Source organism: Eurosta solidaginis, chromosome 2, assembly GCF_040869045.1.
Source record: "Eurosta solidaginis isolate ZX-2024a chromosome 2, ASM4086904v1, whole genome shotgun sequence".
Lineage (NCBI taxonomy): Eukaryota > Metazoa > Arthropoda > Insecta > Diptera > Tephritidae > Eurosta > Eurosta solidaginis.
In genome coordinates, this window is record NC_090320.1 from 107,080,947 (window position 1) to 107,104,390 (window position 23,444).

A 23,444-nucleotide genomic window follows, 5' to 3' on the forward strand; every position below is an offset into this window, starting at 1 on the left:
TGCGACTACAACATCCAACATCAGTTATGATCGTCAATATCTTAAAAAACGATAAGGAACGGGATGTTGAAGCCGTATTCAGGTATGTATAGAGAGTTTCACTTACCTGGGGTTCAAATATCTCACAACCTTTGTATTGTCCAACCATTATGTATTTTCTGGGAAGCAGAAGGTGGAGAAATGATTGGGAACATCTTCGATTACGAGCAGCATTTACAATATCCTTTGTATAAATAAAAAAAATTTATATATTTTTTCTAACTTCATGATTGAAAAAATGTGTGCACATAAAAAAATAAAATTTTCAATGAAAAGTAAAATTTTAACAAGTATAAAATTTATTGTTCAGTCAACAAAGATAGTCAGAAAAGATTCAGAAAGCTGATGAAAAATGATTATAAATTTTTGATCACCTAAAGTAAACACATTTGGTTCAAATATGATTCCATTTGACCATCAAAAGTATTCATATTTGATTATTCTTTTTGTTAATTTTTATGAAATATTAAAATTTAATCATCAAAGGACTTCAAAAATGATTCCAAAAAGTGACCGAAAAATGATTTTCAGTTTTTGATCATCAAAAGTATTCATATTAGATTATTTATTTTGTTCAATTATATGATAACTCATTATTTAATCAGAAAGAGTAATCAAATTGTACTGATATGTAGGGAAATTAAAAATTTAATCGCCTAAATGCTGAGTGGGTATTTAGCATGTACATAGACAGTTTTTATAAAAGAAATAATCTTAATAATATTATAAATGCGAAAGTTTTGGATGTTTAGATGTTTGGATGTCCAGACGTTTGTCTTTGTGACTCAATCACGCAAGAACGGCTGGGTGGATTTGGACGAAATTTGGCACACATATAGCCATTAGTCTAGAAGGATCTACTAGCTATATTTTTTTTTGAAAATGGGGGAGGTCCACACCCCATATGAACAGTTATAATTTAATTATATTTTTTCGTCTTTGTGACTGAATCACGCCAGAACGGTTATATGGATTTTGATAAAATTTGGGACACAGATAGACAATAGTTTACTGGAAAGGCGGGGAGGTCCCAACACCCTTCGAGCAATTACTTTTTAATAATTTTTACACATTATAACTTTACGTTTACTGACCTTCACCAATATTACAAACTCAATAGGTCAAATAAGTCGAGGACTTACAAAGTGAGCAGTGACACCCTCCGTCTCCTCACCCCCGCCTCGCTTACCCCTGTTGTTGTTGTTGTTGTAGCAATGCTCGCCCCACCTAATAGCCGCGATCAATCACAAATTGTCATCAATATCCTCTAACGGGAGTCCAAGGAAACTTGCCGTTTCAACACGGGTGGACCATAAGGAAAGGGGTGTTAGAGGCGTTGGTTCCACATTACAATTGAAGAGATGGTTGGTGTCATGTGGGGACACATTGCAAGCGGGGCATACATTTTGTATGTCGGTGTTGATTCTGGATAGGTAAGAGTTTAACCTGTTACAGTATCCAGAACGAAGTTGAGCAAGAGTGACACGCGTTTCCCTGGGGAGTATGCGTTCCTCTTCCGCGAGTTTTGGATAATTTTCGTTAAGTACTGGATTCACCGGGCAATTCCCGGCATAAAGGGCCGACGCCTGTTTATGGAGTTCACCAAGGACCTGCTTGTGTTTTTTCACTTCATACGGCTGGGTTCTCAGGTGCCGTATTTCCTCAAAATGCTTACGGAGATGACTCCTTAAGCCCCTAGGCGGTGCTGGTTCATCAATCAGATGTCTGTTGGGATGCCCAGGTTTCTGGGTATTCAACAGGAACTGTTTGGTCAGCATCACATTTCTCTCCCTGATGGGGAGTATTCTCGCCTCATTATGCAGATGGTGTTCTGGGGACATAAGAAGACAGCCCGTGGCGATTCTGAGAGCAGTATTTTGGCAGGCCTGTAGTATCTTCCAGTGGGTGATTTTTAGGCTTGGCGACCATATGGGTGACGCGTAGCACGTAATCAGCTGGCTAATTGCTTTGTATGTAGTCATGAGCATTTCTTTATCTTTTCCCCAAGTACTGCCAGCGAGGGATTTGAGGATTTTGTTACGGCTCTGAATTCTCGGAACAATTGCGGCTGCGTGCTCACCAAAATGTAGATCCTGATCAAACGTCACACCCAAGATTTTGGGGTGTAGGACAGTCGGTAGCGTAGTGCCATCGACGTTGGATGTTCAAAATGGTCGACATTTGGGACGTCCATGTTGTAAATAAGGTCGCGGAAGATTTAGTCGGTGATAATGCCAGGTTTCGCGAGGTGAAAAAACTGGAGAGATCAGGGAGGTAGCCGTTTATTTTATTGCATAGCGCATCGATCTTTGGGCCTGGGCCTGTGGCCATTATTGTGCAGTCATTGGTGTAGGAAACGATTGCGGCTCCTTCCGGTGGTGAAGGTAGCTTAGATATGTAGAAATTAAACAAAAGTGGGGATAGGACACCACCCTGTGGCACCCCTTGTTTAATTCTCCTTGGTTTTGATGTTTTGTTTCTAAATTGCACCGATGCCTGCCGACCATCCAGATAATTTGCGGTCCACCTTTTAAGACATGGGGGAAGGGTAGACCCTTCCAGTTCTTGCAGTAACGAGCCATGGTTGACCGTATCAAAAGCTTTTGATAGGTCTAGCGCTACGAGTACTGTTCTATGGTGGGGGTATTGATTTAAACCGCAATTTATCTGTGTGCTAATGGCATTTAGCGCGGTGGTAGTGCTATGGAGTTTTCTGAAGCCATGCTGATGAGGGGCTAGCTGCAAATTTGCTTGGAAATAAGGGAGCAAAATGGCTTCAAGCGTCTTTGCCACTGGCGATAGGAGAGATATCGGACGATACGACTCACCTATGTTAGCTGGTTTCCCAGGCTTTAGTAGCGGGACCACCTTGGCCATTTTCCATTTCTCAGGTATGACAAAGGTGGAAAGAGACAGGTTGAAGACATGTGCTAAATATTTGAAACCCTATTTCCCTAGACTTTTAAGCATCGGCATGGCTATGCCGTCTGGGCCCACTGCTTTGGATGGTTTAGCACGACCAATGGCGTCCTCAACCTCTTTAGCGGTGATGGTGATTGGTGACGCGCTGAATTTGTGTTTATGTGCGTGTCTATTGGCTCTCCGTCTATCTTTGTCGACCGTAGGATGCATTATATATTGTCGGCAGAAAGCGCTCGCGCATTTTTTCGCGCCCGACAACACTTTGTCGCGAAAGGCGATAGAAACTTTGTCTTTGTGCTTAGTCGGATTCGATAGGGACTTTATGGTGGACCAAAGTTTACCCACACCGGTAGAGAGGTTACAACCTCTTAGGTGCTCCTCCCATTTCGCCCGCTTGTGTTCATCCACAAGCAATCTGATGCGTTGGTTTATATCCCTTATTTGGGGGTCGCCTGGATCAAGTTGTCTTATAAGGTCACGTTTTCTCGCTAAGTTTGCGCCCTCCGCCGGGAAGTGGGGCCGGATTTCGGGAATTCTCCCGGCGAGAATGAAATGTCCCGAGGCGGATTTAATGATCTTACGGAAGGCACGCTCCCTTTGGCGGGCATCAGTCGGGATAGGGAGGGCAGCAAAGCGGCTGTCTGTAAAGGATTTATATTCTTCCCACTTTCCTTTTTTAAAGTTAATGAAAGTGCGTTTTTCTGCGACGATGAAGTCGGCGGGACGCTCGAGTGAAATAAGTATAGGCAGGTGGTCGGATGCCAATGTTACCATCGGCTGCCAGTTGACGCAGTTTACGAGTTCTGCGCTCACGATTGAGATATCTGGCGAGCTGTGACAGCTTCCTACCATACGTGTGGGGGCGTCTCCGTTTATTGTGCAGAACGTCGTTTCTTCTATTTGATCCGCCAACATCTCACCCCTACTGTCCGGCCGCAAGTTTGAATGCCATAGATCATGATGGGCATTGAAATCGCCTAAGATAATGCGATTGTTGCCAGTGAGTAAGGCCCTGATATTAGGGCGGTATCCACTGGGGCAACAGGTGGCAGGAGGGATGTAGATGTTGATGATTTCTAGGTTTGCATCGCCTGACCGGACAGATAGGCCTTGACGTTTTAAGACATTGTCCCTGCGGTCGATGCCAGGATCAAATATATAATATTGCACAGATTTGTGTATGATAAACGCGAGACCGCCTCCATTTCCGCTCTCGCGGTCTTTCCTGTGGACATTATACCCAGAGTAGGCCTGCAATGCAGATCTTGCTGTGAGTTAGTCTCTTGAATCGCAGCAATGCGGATGTTGTGCCGCTTCATGAAATCGACTATCTCCGTAATCTTCCCAGTTAGTCCATTACAGTTTAACTGCAGAATTCTGAAGTGTATAAGGGGAGACGTCGCCACTCTGGGGGTAAGTGACGGGTGACTACGCCTGGGTTGTGGAAGGCCAGGACGCAATTGCTGTTGTGGGCCTGGGACTGGGCGTCCTTGGGCAAGCATTGGGTACCCGGATGGGTTGGGTTTGCGACCTGGCAACATGGCGCGATGAAACCCGTCGGGGGGTTGACGTCGCGGAGACCAGAACATCTAGGAAAGTGGCACCACCCAAGGCAGGAGCTGCATTGGGCGGATGTCGCAAACCTATATATTCTGTGCTGGCAGACGGTGCAAACGGAGGTAGGGACTAAGAGTCTGTTTCCCTGACCTGCACGATTGCTGCCGGAAAAGAGGGGGGGGAGAAGACGGGGGCAGGGCTGATCCTCAGCATTGCTACCAACTCTACTACGAAGGTAGTAGTTATGAGTGGTATCAGCTGTTTGTGTTGTTGGTGCCGTGGGGCGCGAGCAGCAGCGGGTACTTGTTGTGGCTTGCTGAGCAGCGGGGCTGCTGGAAGGTAGTGGGGGGGCGCTTAGGCGTAGACTACGGGACACCCTTGGGCGTGACAGTAAGGAGCCACAAAAGATTTATAAAAGTTACGTGGACGTCGGGTTTTGGGATCAAGCCCAGAACAACCTGTCCGATGCAACCATGCCTTGCACGAGACACACTGAACAGAGTATGACCGTCCTAAAAAGATTCTTTTCCGGCAGATGCAGCAAAACTATTTCTCAGGACCGGGCTCAGGAAACGGACCCGGATTGGATTCGATGGAGCAGTCCTGCTGCAAGGAGCTGCTGGGAGGATGACAATTTGTGGGAGGGACGAAACAAATTAGATGGGGTCACATTGAAATGACAGTCCTTGGTCGGGAAAAATCCCGAGTCGCTCCGGTACATAGAACCGACTGCCTTGGGAAGCGCCTCGCTTCCCCCTCTCCCCCTCTGGTGCAATATCTATAAATTGTTATAACTCAATATAAATGTTCTCCTAAATCAATAATTTTTAGGATCTGGGTCATACAGATCAAGATCTAAACAATTTTGGAAAAATGATCGGTGATGCTCTCCGTCTCCTCCCGCCATCCTCCTTCCATTAATTATTTTTATTAGCACGCTTTAATTAGCTTTACCTGTATGTTGGTTTGTAACTCTTTATTCGCTTCAACGCGCCTGCTGCCGTATTAACATGCTTTTATAATTAGCTTCACCTTATTTGTAATACCGTCAGGGTCATATCGAGACATTTCCGTGATTATTTCTGGATGGTTTTCGGGATCCGTCGGGGATCCCGTTGGGGTAATTTCGGGACTTTTTCGGGATCATTTTGGGACTCTTCCGAGATCATTTCTGTATAGTTTTCTGGATCCGTCCGGGATCCCGTCTGGGTTATTTTGGGACTATTCCGGGATCATATGGGGATCTTCCGGGATAATTTCGGGATTATTTCGGGATCATTTGGGTACTCTTCCGGCATCATTTCTGGATGGGTTTCGGGATCCGTCCGGCATCCCGTCGGGGTAATTTCCGGAAACGGCGGTAATAATGACGGCGGTGGTTAGGATCACGCCCGAAGAGAGAGTACTGAGTGACGGTGGCTCTCACCAAATAGCTATCACGACGGTGGTGGCTAGACTTCGGGATGGGATGTCTAAGGATCGGGATGGCGATGATGTTGTACCTACGGCGAAGTGTGTCGATATTAGTATGAGGCTAGTCTAACTAACTACCATATATTGGCTCGGGTATTCGGCTAGGGTAGTAGGGGAGTTTGTCCCGCCGCAGGCGTTGGGAAGTGTTCCCCTCTTACCTGAGCTGTATATCCGTGCATTACCCTTCCTCTGAGTAATAGGGGGGGGGGGGGGTGAACCCCCTCTTACTCAGAGGAGATGATAACAAAATATTAGGGTTGGCCAATAGGCCGGGAGGGGAAGTACCATCGGCAGAACCGACCCCTGTTGTTCGCTGTTGAAATTACCAATGAGATCAGTTGTGTAAACAGAAAAATCAGTTAGATAGATTGGGAATCTCTCAATTTTACAGAATTTTGTTAACTTGAGAGCGACAATTTCTCTTCTGTTGAAATGACTAAACTAATTTGTTCGCTTGACAAAGAACTTGGTCGAATTAACCATAATTCGCTCAATTTCACCGAATCTCCGTTAAGTCGAGAACAACAGAACCGATTTGTTGATTTTACTAGCACCATTTCTTTCAGTGTATATTTGTACATACATATATTTTGGCTCACATATACATATTTATTCATTTCTACACAAATATATTCTGACTTGCGCTACGACAGTCTACGCTACGACAATCTACGCCGTGCACTGTCTAGTAACTTGAAGCTTATTGTATTTCAATTTAAAGCTGACTAAATGGTCACCGCAAGCCTTTACTGGCACATAAATTATTCCCACGATTTATTAATTCTTACGTTGCATTTCCCACAACAAATTCCGTTTTGTTTATATTGCAGTATATGTTATACACTTACACTGATGACATTGATATCATCGGCCTAAACACCCGCGCTGTTAGTTCTGCTTACTCAAAACTGGAAAAAGAAGCGGTAAAGATGGGTTTGATGGTGAATGAGGACAAAACGAAGTACCTGCTGTCGTCCAGCGAAGAGTCATCGCATACACGCCTTGGCAACCACGCTACTGTTGGCAGCCGTAATTTCGAAATAGTAAAAGACTTCGTTTATTTGGGAACTAGCATCAACACTAGCAACAACATGAGCACTGAAATCCAGCGAAGAATCAATATTGCCAATAAATGCTACTTTGGACTAGGTAGGCAATTGAAAAGTAAAGTCCTCTCTCGGCGAACGAAAATCATACTCTACAAGTCACTTATCGTACCCATCCTGCTATATGGGCCAGAAGTATGGACCATGACAACAGCAAATGAAGCGGCCTTGGGAGTGTTCGAGAGAAAAGATTTATGGACCTCTACGCGTTGGCGATGGCGAGTACCGAAGAAGATATAATGATGAGCTGTACGAGCTATACGCAGACATCAACATAGTCCAGCGAATTAAAACGCAGCGGCTGCGCTGGCTAGGCCATGTTATGCGAATGAAAGATGATGCTCCGGCCAAGAAAGTGTTTCTATCCGAACCCGCTTATGGAAGCAGAGGTAGAGGGCGGCCCCCACTCCGTTGGAAGTACCAGGTGGAAAACGATTTAAACTCCCTTGGTGTGACCAATTGGCGCCGGTTGGCGGAGCGAAGGAGCGACTGGCACGCCTTGTTGGACGGCCATACCCGTTTAGACGGTTAAGCGCCAATTAAGTAAGTAAGTAATACACTTAGTTCATAAGTATTAGTATAAGTAGGTATTTTAGCATATACATAGACATTTTTTTATAAAAGAAACAATCTTAATAATATTATAAATGCGAAAGTTTTGGATGTTTAGATGTTTGGATGTCCAGACGTTTGGCTTTGTGACTCAATTGCGCAAGAACGGCTGGATGGATTTGGAATTTGGCACACATATAGCAATTAGTCCAGAAGGATCTACTAGCTAAATTTTTTTGAAAATGTGGGAGGCCCACACCCCATATGAACAGTTATAATTTAATTATATTTTTTCTTCTTTGTGACTGAATCACGCCAGAACGGTTATATGGATTTTGATAAAATTTGGGACACAGATAGACAATAGTTTACTGGAAAGGGGGGAGGTCCCAACACCCTTCGAACAATTACTTTTTAATAATTTTTACACATTATAACTTTACGTTTACTGACCTTCACCAATATTACAAACTCAATAGGTCAAATAAGTCGAGGGCTTACAAAGTGAGTAGTGACACCCTCCGTCTCCTCACCCCCGCCTCCCTTCCCCCCTTCCCCCTCTTCCCCTCTGGCGCAATATCTATAAATTGTTATAATTCAATATAAATGTTCTCCTAAATCAATAATTTTTGGGATCTAGCTCATTCAGATCAAGATCTAAACAATTTTGGAAAAACGATCGGTGATGCTCTTCTTCTCCTCCCGCCATCCTCCCTCCTTTAATTATTTTTATTAGCACGCTTTAATTAGCTTTACCTGTATGTTGGTTTGTAACTCTTCACACGCGCCAGCTGCCTTATTAACATGCTTTTATAATTAGCTTCACCTTATTTGTAATATCGTCAGGGTCATATCGAGACCTTTCCGTGATTATTTCTGGATGGTTTTCGGGATCCGTCGGGGATCCCGTAGGGGTAATTTCGGGACTTTTTCGGGATCATTTTGGGACTCTTCCGAGATAATTTCTGTATAGTTTTCTGGATCGGGATCCGTCCGGCATCCCGTCGGGGTAATTTCCAGAATTTTTATGGACTATTTCGGGTTCATTTGCGTTCCCTTCAGATATCAATTCTGGATGGTTTTCGGGATCCGTCCGAGATCTCGTCAGGGTCATATAGGGACTTTTCCGGGACTATTTCGGTATCATTTTGGGACCCTTCCGGGATCATTTCTGGGTAGTTTTTGGTATCCGTCCGGCATCCCATCGGGGTAATTTCGGGACTTTTCTGGGCTATGTCACGGTAATTTCGGGACTTTTGCGGGATCATAAATATTCTCCTAAATCAATAATTTTTGGGATCTGGCTCATACAGATCAAGATCTAAACAATTTTGGAAAAACGATCGGTGATGCTCTTTGTCTTCTTCGGGATCATTCCTGGATGGTTTTCGGGATTCCGTTTGGGTAATTTCGGGACTATTTCGGGATGATTTTCGGACCCTCCCGGCATCATTTCTGGATAGTTTTCGTGATCCCGTGGGGGTTATTTTGGTATCATTTGGGGGCTCTTGCGGTATAATTTCTGGTTGATTTTCGGGATCCGTCCGTGTACCCGTCAGGGTCATTTCGGGATCATTTTGGGACCCTCGCGGGATCATTTCTGGATAATTTACGGAATCCGTCCGGGATCCCGTCGGGGTTATTTCGGGACTTTTTCGGGAGTATTCCTGGGTCATTTGGGGATCCTTCCGGAATCATTACTGGATGGCTTTCGGGATCCATCCTGGATTTGGAAAGGATAATTTCGGGACCATTTGGGGACCCTTCCAACATCATTTCTGGGTAGTTTTCGGGATCCGTCCTGGATTCCGTTAGGATCATTTGGGGACGCTTCCGGCATCATTTCTGGATAGTTTTCTGAATCTGTCCGGGATCCCGTTAGGGTAATTTCGGGACTATTTTGGTATCATTTTGGGACCCTTCCGGGATCATTTAAGGGCTCTGCGAAACCGGTAGTTCAGCACACATGCCTTTTTAATTATGAGCTTTTATGGCCATGGATTTGCTAATTATTCGTAATTAAAATTCGGTATTTTTTTTAATTCGGAAAAACTGTATTGTACTATTCACGTAAGCGTGCCTATCAGGTTATCAGCTCATTTAGTTATTTTTTCCTCTGTAGATGCCCTGCTCTGGCCAGTATACGTATGGAACGTCTGAACAAATATTTCACCGAGTGCTTAGCAGAACTTGGATCTGCGGAAATCGAAAATATTCTACGCTACATCATAAGATCAAATTGGTTCAAATTCCTACACATCTAAAGGAGGAAAGGCTATAGCCCACACATTGGTATCACATTGGGTCAGCCGGCCTAAGTGTGTCCCTCACATTACTGCGGGGCAGCCGCTTCAACCTAACCTTATTTGTAATTCCGTCAGGGTATATTCGAGACCCATCCGGGATCATTTCTGGATGGTTTATTTTGGGACTTTTTCGGCACTATTCTGGAATCATATGAGGACCCTTCCGGGACTATTTCGGGATCATTTGGGGAACCTCCCGCCATCATTTCTGGATGGCTTTCGGGATCCATCCGGCATCCCGTCGGGGTAATTTCGGATATTTTTTTGGAATACTAGCAGACCCGGCAGACATTGTTCTGCCCTAAATTTGGTCTATCTGCATACATCTTAATAAGCTTTTTCCGTCTAATTCTGCCCTCCCCCTCTTTACTTTCTCTTAATCCTTTTATTCACTTCTCCCTCCGTCTTTTTGGCTTCATCTATCTATATATTCATCTCACTCTATCTCTTTCTCAGTCTCTTTCTCCTTCCCTCTTTTCTCTTATCTCACATTCTTCTCATTCTTCTTCATCATTTATTGCCAGTCCAAGAGGGTGGTATCTATTTTGTTCCTGTCCCATTCCGAGTCTCAGTCCCAGTCCGTCTCTGGTCTACTTCCCGGAAAAAAGGATCGTAAATACTAATATAGGCAAATTTATTTACCAAATTTCAGGCAAATCGAATAGTACGTATGTAAATAGGTATGTGGGTATTATTAATTCATGTCTTTATTTCGGCTTCGCATGCATATTTATCAGTATTGCTAGGTTGATGCGACTAAATAGAATATCACAATGAAAATTACTTTAAAGCTCTCAGCAACAGCTTTCATTTGATATCCATATTACACACACATTCTAGGGGTATCCGGGTCCACGTTTTGGCCTATATATCGAGACAATAATCAACAGTAGGTATGAAAACTACCCTGTACTAAAGCACACATCAACAGCTTCAATTTGATACCCATAATGTAAAAACACATACTAGTGTTACCCTGATCCACGTTTTGGCATATACCTCGAGACCCTAGTAACAAATAGGTATGAAACTTACCCTGTACAAAATCAGTCATCAACAGCTTTCATTTGTTATCCATATTGTATAAGCACATTCTAGGGGTACCCGGGTTCACGTTTTGGTCTATATCTCGAGCCCTAGTCACCAATAGGTATGAAAACTACCCTTTACTAAAGCACTCATCAACAGCTTTCATTTGATATCCATATTGTATAAACTCTGTCTAGGGGTACACGGGCCCACGTTTTGGCCCATATATCGAGACCCTAGTAACAAATAGGTATGAGACTTACCCTGTACTAAAGAACTCATTAACAGCTTTCATTTGTTATCCATATTGTATAAACACATTCTATGGGTATCCGGGTTCACGTTTTGGCCTACATCTCGAGACCCTAGTCACCAATAGGTATGAAAACTACCCTTTACTAAAGCACTCATCGACTGCTTTCATTTGATATCCATATTGTATAAACTCTGTCTAGGGGTACACGGGCCCACGTTTTGGCCCATATCTCGAGACCCTAGTAACAAATAGGTATGAAACTTACCCTGTACTAAAGCACTTACCAACAGCTTTCATTTGTTATCCATATTGTATAAACACATTCTAGGGGGACCCGGGTTTACGTTTTGGCCTATATCTCAATACCCTTTTCACCAATAGGTATGAAAACTACCCTTTACTAAAGCACTCATCAACAGCTTTCGTTTCATATCCATATTGTATAAACTCTGTCTAGGGGTACACGGACCCACGTTTTGGCCTCTATCTGGAGACCCTAGTCACCCAGGGGTATGCAAATTACTTAAGCACTCATCAACAGCTTTCATAATGTAAAAACACATCCTAGTGTTACCCTGATGCCGAAGAAGAAGTGAAAGAAGACGGACGTGTTTTTATTTGATCCGTGTCAGTTTTTATTTTCATGCGCAATTGGGCTTTTAATTTTTAATCTGAATTGTTAAATAAACTCGTTGATGAGCAAAAAATATAAAATCCAAATTGGAATGTGTGAAGACAGTGACTTTGTCAACAAATTTTTATGATAAAATGGTGGCGGATTAGGCAAAATGCCGCCGTCTGAATGCAAAGAATGCTTGGTAAAACTAGTGCAAATAGACGATGCGATTTCTTGTTCGGGTGGATGTGGATCTTTTTTCTGCATAAAATGTAGCTACATGAAAAGAACAGAAATTAAACTATTGAGTGAAAATGCTAATTTAAAGTGGTTTTGCAATCAATGCTCGGTATGTGATACTAATACCAAATTTATTGAAATAAAACATTTGATACAAAGTTGTGATCAAAAGAGACTAGGAAAGACAGAAATGAAGGATATAATTGAAGAAGCATTATTTCACAAAATACAGCAGTTGAAAGTTAGTCTGATGACTGATTTCAATTCACTGCTTGAACATAATGTAGAAATTAAAATTAATCAAATGAGAAAAGATATTCTGTCTGAGTTATCACAAACAATAGAAAATAATATCGAAAAATGAAATGAAGTTTTGGCGGGTACCAGTCTAAACAACAACACAAATGTAAACAAAAAAATTACATATGCACAAGCGGCCTCACAAAGTGAAAATAGGATTGTTATTAAACCGAAAGACAAAGCAAAGAAAAATAAACACACCAAAGTAGCGCTTAAAACAGTCGTCGAGCCAACCGAATGTCATGTCACAGCAATAAAAGATATCAACAACGGTGGGATAGTAGTGCAATGCAAGAATAAGGAATCATGCGAACTATTGCAGAAAAAGATAGCGGAAAAAATTGGGAATGAATACGATATGGAAAAAACAAAAGACAAGAGAGAGATTAAAAAATATTTAAAGTTATAGGTTTAACTGAGAGGCTTAGCAGTGAGCGATTGATAGAATGTATTACAAAACAAAATAGCATATGTATGTGAGGGTAAACAATTCAAAGTTGTAAAGGTTTTTGAAAATTTCAGTCGAAGGGAAGAATGCTCAATGCTCTTGTTGAAACAGATATAGAAACATATGAAAATATTATTTAACAAAAGAGAATTAATGTAGAATGGGACTCTTGCATAATTACTGATTATGAAAGAGTATTAAGATGCTTTAAATGTTTGGGATTTAATCACAAGGCGGTTGAATGTATCAATAAAAAAGCATGTAGTAGATGTGGAGGCAATCACGATTTCAGAGATTGTGTATCAAATGTATATAATTGTGTAAACTGTTGTGAGCTAGTCCAGAAAAAATTGATAGAGACTGATGTACACCATGCTGCGTTTTGTAAGGAATTCCCAGCATATAAAAGATATATTCAAAGCAAATCCAAAACCAGAAAGTAGCAATTAAATAATCTAATTTGTCTTTATCTTAATATAAATAGTATTGAAAGTAATAAAAATGAATTAGAAAGACTGATCGAGATTAAAAATCCAGCGATAGTATTTTGCGCTGAAACATGTACCACAAATGTCGTAACAAATCAAGAGTTGAAAATAATGTTACCAATTTACTGTAACTCCGCTTATTTTCAACTTGCTTCTTACGTTCGTATCGCTAAATTGTCGAATAAATAAATCAAATATTTAATAATGCAAAACGGTCTTTATTAGACTACTTTGAATAACACTTATACTTCACAACTGTTATCGTGTTTAAATCAAACTCAAGTCAGACTACTCCGCTTTTGCCGCTTTTATACTCTTTTTTGCATCGTTGGGATATTCCAGATGTTTCTCCTTGTAGAATTTTCTACTTGTTTACCCTAGTAATTGAGCTACATATATGTATACCTACTTGTAGTTTATAGACTCACACATAGGCATATGTGTGTATATATGTGAGTAATACTTTGACTGTTGACTAACTATGTACATCTGTGTGTGAGTTATCTCTTCGCTGCCTTGTATGCATGTGGGTAAACGACGATTAATGTGTTTATGTGTATTTCCCCGCTGCGTGTATGTAAATGTTGCTTGTCATAGTGTGTACATAATGATTTATTTATTTACGCACGTACTGCTTAGAATCACCCTAGCGATGTGATGTGAGTATCACTTAGTGATTCTAATATTCGTGACACTGTCCTCCACCCAAGTCGGATCGTCCCGATCAGACAAATCTCCTGATCTAAACGCTGTTAGCCTCTCCAAATGAACCACTTTCATTTTGGTTCGTGGTTTGCCGATGGTTTGTATGCGGTAAACTACATCGTTGATTCGCTTTAAAATTTTGTATGGGCCTTCCCAATTACACTGCAATTTCGGGGACAAACCTTTCTTCCGTTGTGGGTTATATAACAGCACCAAATCGCCGTCCTGAAAACCTTCCGAATTAATTGCTTTATCGTATCTGTCTTTCACCTTGTCACTCATAAACTTTGTTCATTGTCTTACAAGATCGTGTATTTCTCTCATCTCTTCTTCCAAGACACCAGTGGATTTCTTGGCATTTCTCTCCGCATCGGCATTAATCCCAAACTCCAAATCGGCTGGCAGTCGAAGCTCATTGCCAAAAATTACTTTTGCGGGGGTTTTGCCCGTTGTCTCATGCACTACCGATCGGTAAGCCATCAAAAATAATTGTATGTGCGTATACCACACTATCCTGGTACTTGTCGACTACTTTCCTTAAGTGCTCCTCCAAGGTTCTAGTGAATCATTCCACCATACCATCGGACTGAGGATGCAATGCAGTTGTCCGTGTTTTTCGAATGCCCAGTATTTTACACATTTCTTGGAACACAGCTGATTCAAAATTCCTGCCTTGGTCAAAATGTAATTCCATTGGTACACCATACCTTGCAACCCAATTATTTACAACCAAGACTGCAATTGTTTCCGCTTCTTGATTTGGGATTGGGTATACCTCTAGCCATTTGCTAAAATAATCCATAACCACCAAAACGTATTTGTTTCCGCTGTTGCTAGTAGGAAATGGACCCGCGACATCTAAAGCAATCCTTTCAAAGGGTGCACCTGAGTTATATTGCTTCATCTGGCCATGACTTCGTGTTCTGGGCCCTTTGGCTCTGCTGCAAACCTCGCAGTTGGCAATCCACTCAGTGACCGACGACGGCAACCAACCCAATAGAATCTCTGTTTAATCTTCTCTAGCGTTTTCGTGATTCCCAGATGACCTCCGCTTGGACCATTATGTAGCTCGTTGAGAACGTCAGGAATCCTTTTCCTGGGAACAACTATCATTTTCTTCTTGCACTGGCCGTCCTCACTCTCCCATATTCGATACAGGCAACCGGATATCAATTGTAAACTATTCCACTGGGCCCAATATGACTTCACAATAGGACTTTCTGCTGACATCTCCTCTTTATTCGGTCTCTCATTTCGTTCGAGCCCGTGCATAACATGGGACAGATCTGAATCTTCTAGCTGACACTTCCTTAGCTGTTCCATGTCCCAGTCATCCGAACACGTCATAGTCATAAGCCGAACATCTATAATGTCTTCCTTAGTCTCAGCTTTTGAACAGTGTTTACATTCCAAACTACATGGTCTTCGTGACATTGCATCAGCATTTCCATGGGTACTACCTTTTCGATGCTCAATGGAAAAGTCATAGCTTTGTAGTCGCTCGATCCACCGTGCCAATTGACCTTCTGGGTTAAGGAACTGCAGGAGCCATTTCAACGCTGCGTGATCTGTCCTGGCGCGGAATCGCTGCCCGTAGGGGTATTTATGAAAATGGTTAATGCATTCTACCAATGCTAATAGCTCTCTCCGTGTAACACAATAGTACCTCTCTCGTTTTCCAATTGATCGGCTGTAATATGCAACTACCTTCTCCTGTCCATCGAGCAGTTGTGATAAAACGCCTCCTATAGCATATCCACTCGCATCGGTATCTAGAATAAACGTTGCTCCTGGAATCGGATATGCCAACATTGGAGCAGTGCACAACCGCTCTTTCAATGTTTGGAAAGCCACTTCTTGCTCCTTTTTCCACTGGAAAGCTTTATTTTTTCTTGTAAGCTCGTGAAAGCTATGAGCTACGCTGGAAAAGTTTGGTACAAATCGGCGGTAATATGTGCACAGCCCAAGGAAACTTCTTAGTTAATGCAAGTTCTGTGGTCTTGGCCAATCTTTTACAGCTTCTATTTTTTCATTAGCAGTACAGATGCCCTCTGTCGTTACCTTGTGACCAAGATAATTTACTTCCTTTTTAAACAACGAACACTTTTAGGGACTTAGTTTAGGACCAGCGCCAGCTATGCTCTGGAAAACTTCCTCTAAGTTTTTAAGATGTTCATAAAAGCTCTTGCCCAATACGATTATGTCGTCCAGGTACACCAAGCATGTTTTCCAATGTAGTCCTTTCAATACCTGATCCATGAGTCTCTCGAAAGTAGCTGGTGCATTACAAAGTCCAAAAGGCATCACTGTAAATTGCCAAAGACCATCACCAACACTGAAGGCTGTTTTCTCTTTGTCCTCCTCCTTCACCTCCACTTGCCAGCAGCCGCTTTTCAAGTCCAGTGTGGAAAACCATTTCGTACCAGATAGGGAGTCCAGAGTATCGTAAATTCTTGGCAATGGGTAGCTATCCTTTTTCGTAACGTCGTTCAACTTGCGGTAGTTCCCGCAAAACCTCATTTTTCCATCCTTCTTCTTCACAACTACCACGGGTGAGCTCCATGGACTAGCTGATGGTTCGATGACGCCGCTGTTGCTCATTTCTTGCACGATTTGACTTAAAACTTCCCGCTTCGCAAGTGGAACACTACGAGGAGCTTCACGGATCTGCCTCGCACCTCCAGTGTCAATTTGATGTTTACAACTTTGGTGCGGCCTGGTTTGGAGCCATCCTGGTCAAATATATTCGCGTAGTTTAGGAGCAGTTGTTTCGCTTTACTCTGATAATCTTCCTCTAGCCCCTCCGTCCATGCCATGATGTCATTTGAAAGATCATTGTTGCTGGTTAGAACGTGCTCCTGGAGCTGCTGACAGTTAATAATTACATCAGCCTCTTGACATCTTCTCAATATAGCTCCTTTGGTAAGTTTGATTAGTGAATTGTACTCATTGAGTACTCTTATCGGAATACGTCCATCTTGTTTTGTCATAGCCAGGGTTTTTCCTACAAGAACATTCGATGTTGATTTGTTTGCTGCTTCGACAACCCACAATTTGTTTGTCCCACAATCTCCATCAACCTTTGCCCAGATGACTGCTTCTGATTTTGGTGGTATTTGCTGATTCTCTTCCACCATCACTCGTTTACTGCTGTAGCCTCTCTCGTAGCCGAAATTAAGTGGCACATCCATGTTCTTATATCGCATCATCTTGCTTTGCATATCGATCTTGATGCCTTGGTCGATTAAGAAGTCCACTCCGATTATGATTTCATCAACAATCTCCGCCACTATAAAATTGTATACTACCGTGACGTTCCCAATTGCGACTTCACATACTACTTCTCCTAGGACTGTGGTGTCTTCTCCAGTGGCTGTACGCAATCCGCTCGAATAATGGAATGAGATGCACACGTATCTACAGTCAGTAAACGTTCCTTTCCAACCACATGTCCTCCTACAGTAAGATTGTTTGACCTTCTTCCGATTTGCGAGATAGAGATTACGGGGTATTCAATATTCAGTTTAACGATTGAGTGGACTTGGAGATTTGCTCATCTCCTTCAGTTCTGCGTTTACGGCCACCCACATTGTTGGAACTATTGGAATTGCTACTGCAATGACGTGCAATGTGACCTGGGTTACCGCACGTCATTTTTCTGTTGTGATCCCTTCAGAGCTTCCAAAATTGTATCTACCCACTCTGGCCTTTCTACTTCCACACGATGAGCTTTGTATGCTGGTTTACTCAATAGTGACGCCGTTTCCTGAGTCAATGCATGGGATACCGTTTCAGAAAATGTTTGCTTTGGGTTCGCGTATGTGGCTCGCTTCGTTTCGACGTCCCATATGCCATTTATAAAGCTCTGAATCTTCACTTTTTCCGTGTATTCCACGGGTGCATCCGCATTTGCAAGATGAGCCAATCTTTCAATGTCCGAAGCAAACTCCTGCAAAGTCTCGTTAGCTTTTTGGTAGCGGTTTTGAAATTCTATTTGGTAAATCTGTTTCCTGTGTTCGCTCCCGTATCTTCGTTCTATAGCAGCCATCAATGCTTCGTAACTGTTACGTTCGTACTCTGGGATGGTCTGTAGGATCTCAGCAGCTGGTCCTTTTAAAGCCACGAACAATGCTGCAACTTTATCTTCGGCATTCCAGTTGTTCGCTGCTGACGTCTTCTCAAATTGAAGCTTAAATACCTGGAAAGGAATAGAACCATCAAATGTTGGTGATTTTACCTTCAGAGTAGACGCTGAAGTGATTGAACGGTTCAATTGTAACTCCTAAATCCGATCTTTCAAAGCATCCATCTCAGCCTCCATTTTATCTTGTCGTTCACTAAAACCCTCCAACTGCGATGATATGCGATCCTCTTGCGCTTTCAACTGCTGAGCCAAATGAGATATCATATATGTCTTCTGTTCTTCCAGTTGCGATGCCATATATGTCTTCTGTTCTTCCAGTTGAGATGACATTTGTGACGACATTTCTGAAATACGCTTTTCTTGTGCTTCCATTTGAGATGCCATATATGTCTTCTGTTCTGCCAGTTGAGATGACACTGTCGATGTTTGAGCAGATATTGCCGCCAAAATCATGTTCAAGTCTGTGCTCGTAACTGTCTGCGATGTTTCGGTTTTCTCCTCAATTTTTGTTGTTGTCTCGTCGCCATCAGGATGAAAGACATCATCGTCCACATTAATTCCCCCCGATTCCATTACCTCTCGTACCCGTGATTGAAGTTCGACCTTATTGCCGGTTGTATTCAATCCACGGTTCTCCAACTCCTTTTTCAGTTGATGGATCCTTAATTCACTTAACTTTGCCATGTTCAAGATGTATTCGCAATCTTCGGAATTTATTCAACAATTCCTCTTCTGACACCAATTGTTACGAAGTTACTGTAAATCCGCTTATTGTCAACTTGCTTCTTACGTTCGTATCGCTAAATTGTCGAATAAATAAATCAAATATTTAATAATGCAAACCGGTCTTTATTAGATTACTTTGAATAACACTTATACTTCACAACTGTTATCGTGTTTAAATCAAACTCAAGTAAGACTAATCCGCTTTTGCCGCTTTTATACTCTTTTCTGCATCGTTGGGATATTCCAGATGTTTCTCCTTGTAGAATGTTCTACTTGTTTACTCTAGTAATTGAGCTACATATATATATACCTACTTGTAGTTTATATACTCACACATAGGCATATGTGTGTATATATGTGAGTAATACTTTGACTGTTGACTAACTATGTACATCTGTGTGTGAGTTATCTCTTCGCTGCCTTGTATGCATGTGGGTAAACGACGATTAATGTGTTTATGTGTATTTCCCCGCTTCGTGTATGTAAATGTTGCTTGTCGTAATGTGTAAATAATGATTTATTTATTTACGCACGTACTGCGTAATGATGTAAGTATCACTAAGTGATTCTAATATTCGTGACAATAGAATCCTACAAATTAGTACGTTGTGACTCCCATAGTAGGCATACTGGTGGCGTTCTTGTTTATGTACATGATCCAGTTGAATACTGCGTTAACCATAATAAAGAAATCGATAAAAACTTGTGGTATATTTTTATCCAATTGAAGCACTTTAACCCAAATTTTCAAGTGGGTGTGATTTATCACTCACCCAGCACAACCGATTCAGATTTTATAAACTATTTACGTAATGTCTTAGGTATTACTTGTGAAAATTCTGGAAACAATATTCTTGTAGGAGATTTTAATATTCATTTAAATAATACATCAACATATAGTACACAACTAATTGATCTGTTTAAATCATACTCTATGTATCAAAAAATTAATTTCGATACTCGTATAACGGATATATCTAGAACAAAAATCGATTTACTATTTTCGGATAATAATGATATTGTTACGAATATTAGCAAAACTGAGGAGTGCTGCCATCTCCAGGCCGATGCTAAGCAGTGACGTGAATTCACATCAATAATTCAATCATTATGTATCTACATAAACGAATCAATAATTGCGTCTACACATATGTACACATTCCGACGAGCAACATTTACATACAAGGCAGCGAGAGATGAGATGTCACACACAGATGAATTTACTTATACGCTTATGTGTGTGCGGGAGACTGTAAACTACAAACTCACATATGTACATCTGAGAAGCGCTAAAAAGTAGACAATTGTAAACAAGTAGAAACTATATGAGAACTATACACACACGAATATAGTTGGTAAGTTCTGGAAATGGAAGAGCCTAGAAGTATGCAGCGTAAACTATAAAAGCGGGGCAGGCGAGTAAGAAGAATTCAGTTTGAGTTGAGCTATCAATCAGTTTGATTAAGCACGCGATCTGGCGGCCAATAGTAGAGCTTCATTTGAGTTATCAATCAGTTTGGTTATTAAGCCAGCGAGTAGTAAAGTATACATAAGTGTTATTGTGAAGTACTTTAATAAAGGCCATTTTTCTATTATTCAATATTGGAGTTATTTATTCAACAGTTTAGTGATTCGAACTTAGCAGAGGATTGCAAATAAGAGGATTTGCAAGCAATTTCGTTACAATTGGTGTCAGAAGTGGGATTGTTGAATAAATTCCAGAGGACAACAAGGACATGGCAAAGTTCAGTGAATTGAAAAAAAAAAAAAAAAAAAATGTAAGGCGCGATAACCTCCGAAGATATCTAAGACCGAGCTTCTCTTCCAATTTGCGTCGTGCTCCTCTTGATTTTCCCTACAAATTGGCCGGACGGGACCTACATGTTTTATGCCGACTCCGAACGGCATCTGCAAAGCAGATGAGTTTTCACTGAGAGCTTTTCATGGCAGAAATACACCCGGAGTGCTTGCCAAACACTGCCGAGGGGCGACCCCGCTTAGAAAAATTTTCTTCTAATTGAAAAATCTTATTTCTAAAATTTTGATGTTGCTTTGCCCGGGAGTTGAACCCAGGGCATACGGTGTGATAGGCGGAGCACGCTACCCATCACACCACGGTGGCCGCCGTGAATTGAAGATCCAGCAACTAAAGAAGGAGTTGGAGGGCCGTGGATTGAATACAAGCGGCGTTAAACTTGAACTTCAGGCACGGCTACGAGAGGAAATGGAAGCGGAAGGAATTGATGTGGAAGAGTATGACTTTCATCTTGATGGTGAGGAAGTAACAAAAATTGATCATCACAGCTGGAAGAACAAAAGACATATATGGCAACCCAACTGAAAGAACAAGAGACACGCATAACAGTACAACTAGAAGCACAAGAGGCGCGTATATCATCAAAACTCGAAGCGCGCATGGATGAAAAAAAAATGCAGTTTGAAAAAAAATTCGAGGCAGAGGTGGATGCGTTGAGAGGTCGTATACAGGAATTGCAACTTAATCGGCCGGCTGCTTCAGCGAGTAATATGTAGGTAAAAACCCCATCTTTTGACGGTTCTGTTCCTTTTCAGGTCTTTAAGCTACAGTTTGAGAAGACCGCAGCAGTGAACCAATGGAATGCTGAAGATAAAGTTGCAGCTCTGTTCGTGGCACTGAAAGGGCCTGCCGCGGAAATCTTACAGACCATCCCAGAGTACGAGCGGAACCACTACGAAACATTGATGAGCGCTTTAGAGAGACGTTACGGAAGCGAGCATAGGAAACAGATATTCCAAATTGAGTTGCAAAACCGCTACCAAAAAGCAAATGAGACATTGTAGGAGTTTGCTTCAGATATTGGACGCACCCGTGGAATACACTGAAAGGGTAAAAATCCAGAGCTTCATAAATGGCATACGAGATGTGGAAACGAAGCGGGCTACATATGCGAATCCAAAACTAACATTTGCTGAAACGGTATCGCATGCTCTGATTCAGGAAACAGCGTCGCTTCTGTGTAAGCCAGTTTTCAAAGCACGCCGTGTGGAAGTAGAAAGGCCAGAGTGGATAGACGCAATATTGGAGGTGCTGAAAAGATCACAAAAGCGGAGTGAAAAAGTTATCAAATGCTTCAAATGCGGGAAGTCCGGTCACATTGCACGTCATTGCGATCTTGGTCCTAATAGTTCCAACAATGTGGGTGGCCGTAAACGCAAAGCTGGAGGAGATGAGCAAGAGCGAGTAAGATATAAAGAACGAAAACTTGCCGCGGCTATTGAATGTCCTGTGATATCTGTGTCGCAAATTGGAAGGAAATCAAGCAGTCTTCCCGTCAGAGGGAATGTGGATGGCAAGGAGCGTGTACTGACTGTAGATACGGGCGCATCTCATTCCTTGATTCGATCTGATTTGGTCTACAAGAGAGTACAGTCATTACCTGGAGCGAGGTTGCGTACGGTCACAGGCGAATATAACCAAGTCCAGGGAGAAGTAATATGTGAAGTCCTAATTGGGAAGGTCATGGTTCTACACAAATTCGTTGTGGCGGAGATCGTTGATGAAGTTATATTGGGAGTGGATTTCTTGGTTGACCATGACATCAAGACCGATATGCAGAGAAGGGTGATGCATTATGAGAACCAAGATGTGCCACTTAACTTCAGTTTGGAAAAAGGGTTTAGCAGTAAGCGAGTGCTGGTGGAGGAGATTCGACAGAGACCACGAAAGTCAAGGAAAGTAGATCGAGCAAATGTTGATGGATCGAATGTGCCAAATAAAGCGAAATTAAAAGTACCTGCGAGGAAAGGACCGGCATCAACAAACCCTAATGGACGCACTAAAATGACTGAAAGAATTTTTCAGAAAGAATGCAAGGATGGTTTCAAGCCAGCGCGCACTTTTGTTGGGAAAGGTCGGAACGATACTGAGTATGTGAAGCCAATCCGTCAAGAACAAGCTCTACAAAGTAGTTCTTCATTGGCCAAGCAACAGAGTGCGAGAGAACGTTCCAGAATAATGAGTAGTAAGATGGAACACAGGTACGACAGGGAAAATAATTCGGAAGGTTTCCGGAATGGATTTTTGGTACTGTTAAACAACCCTCACCCGCGGAAAGGTGTTCCAGCCCAATTTCGGTGCAGTTGGGAAGGCCCGTACAAAGTTGTGAAGAAGATCAGTGATACCATCTACCGCATACAAACCACTGGGAAACTACGGATTAGAAGGGTGGTACATTTGGAGATGCTAGCGGCGTTTAGATTGGGAGATTTGTCTGATCGGGACGATCAGACTTAGGTGGAGGGCAGTGTTACGAATATTAGCAAAACTGAGGAGTGCTGCCATCTGCAGGCCGATGCTAAGCAGTGACGTGAATTCACATCAATAATTCAATCATTATGTATCTACATAAACGAATCAATAATTGCGTCTATACATATGTACACATTCCGACGAGCAACATTTACATATAAGGCAGCGAGAGATGAGATGTCACACACAGATGAATTTACTTATACGCTTATATGTGTGCGGGAGACTGTAAACTACAAACTCACATAT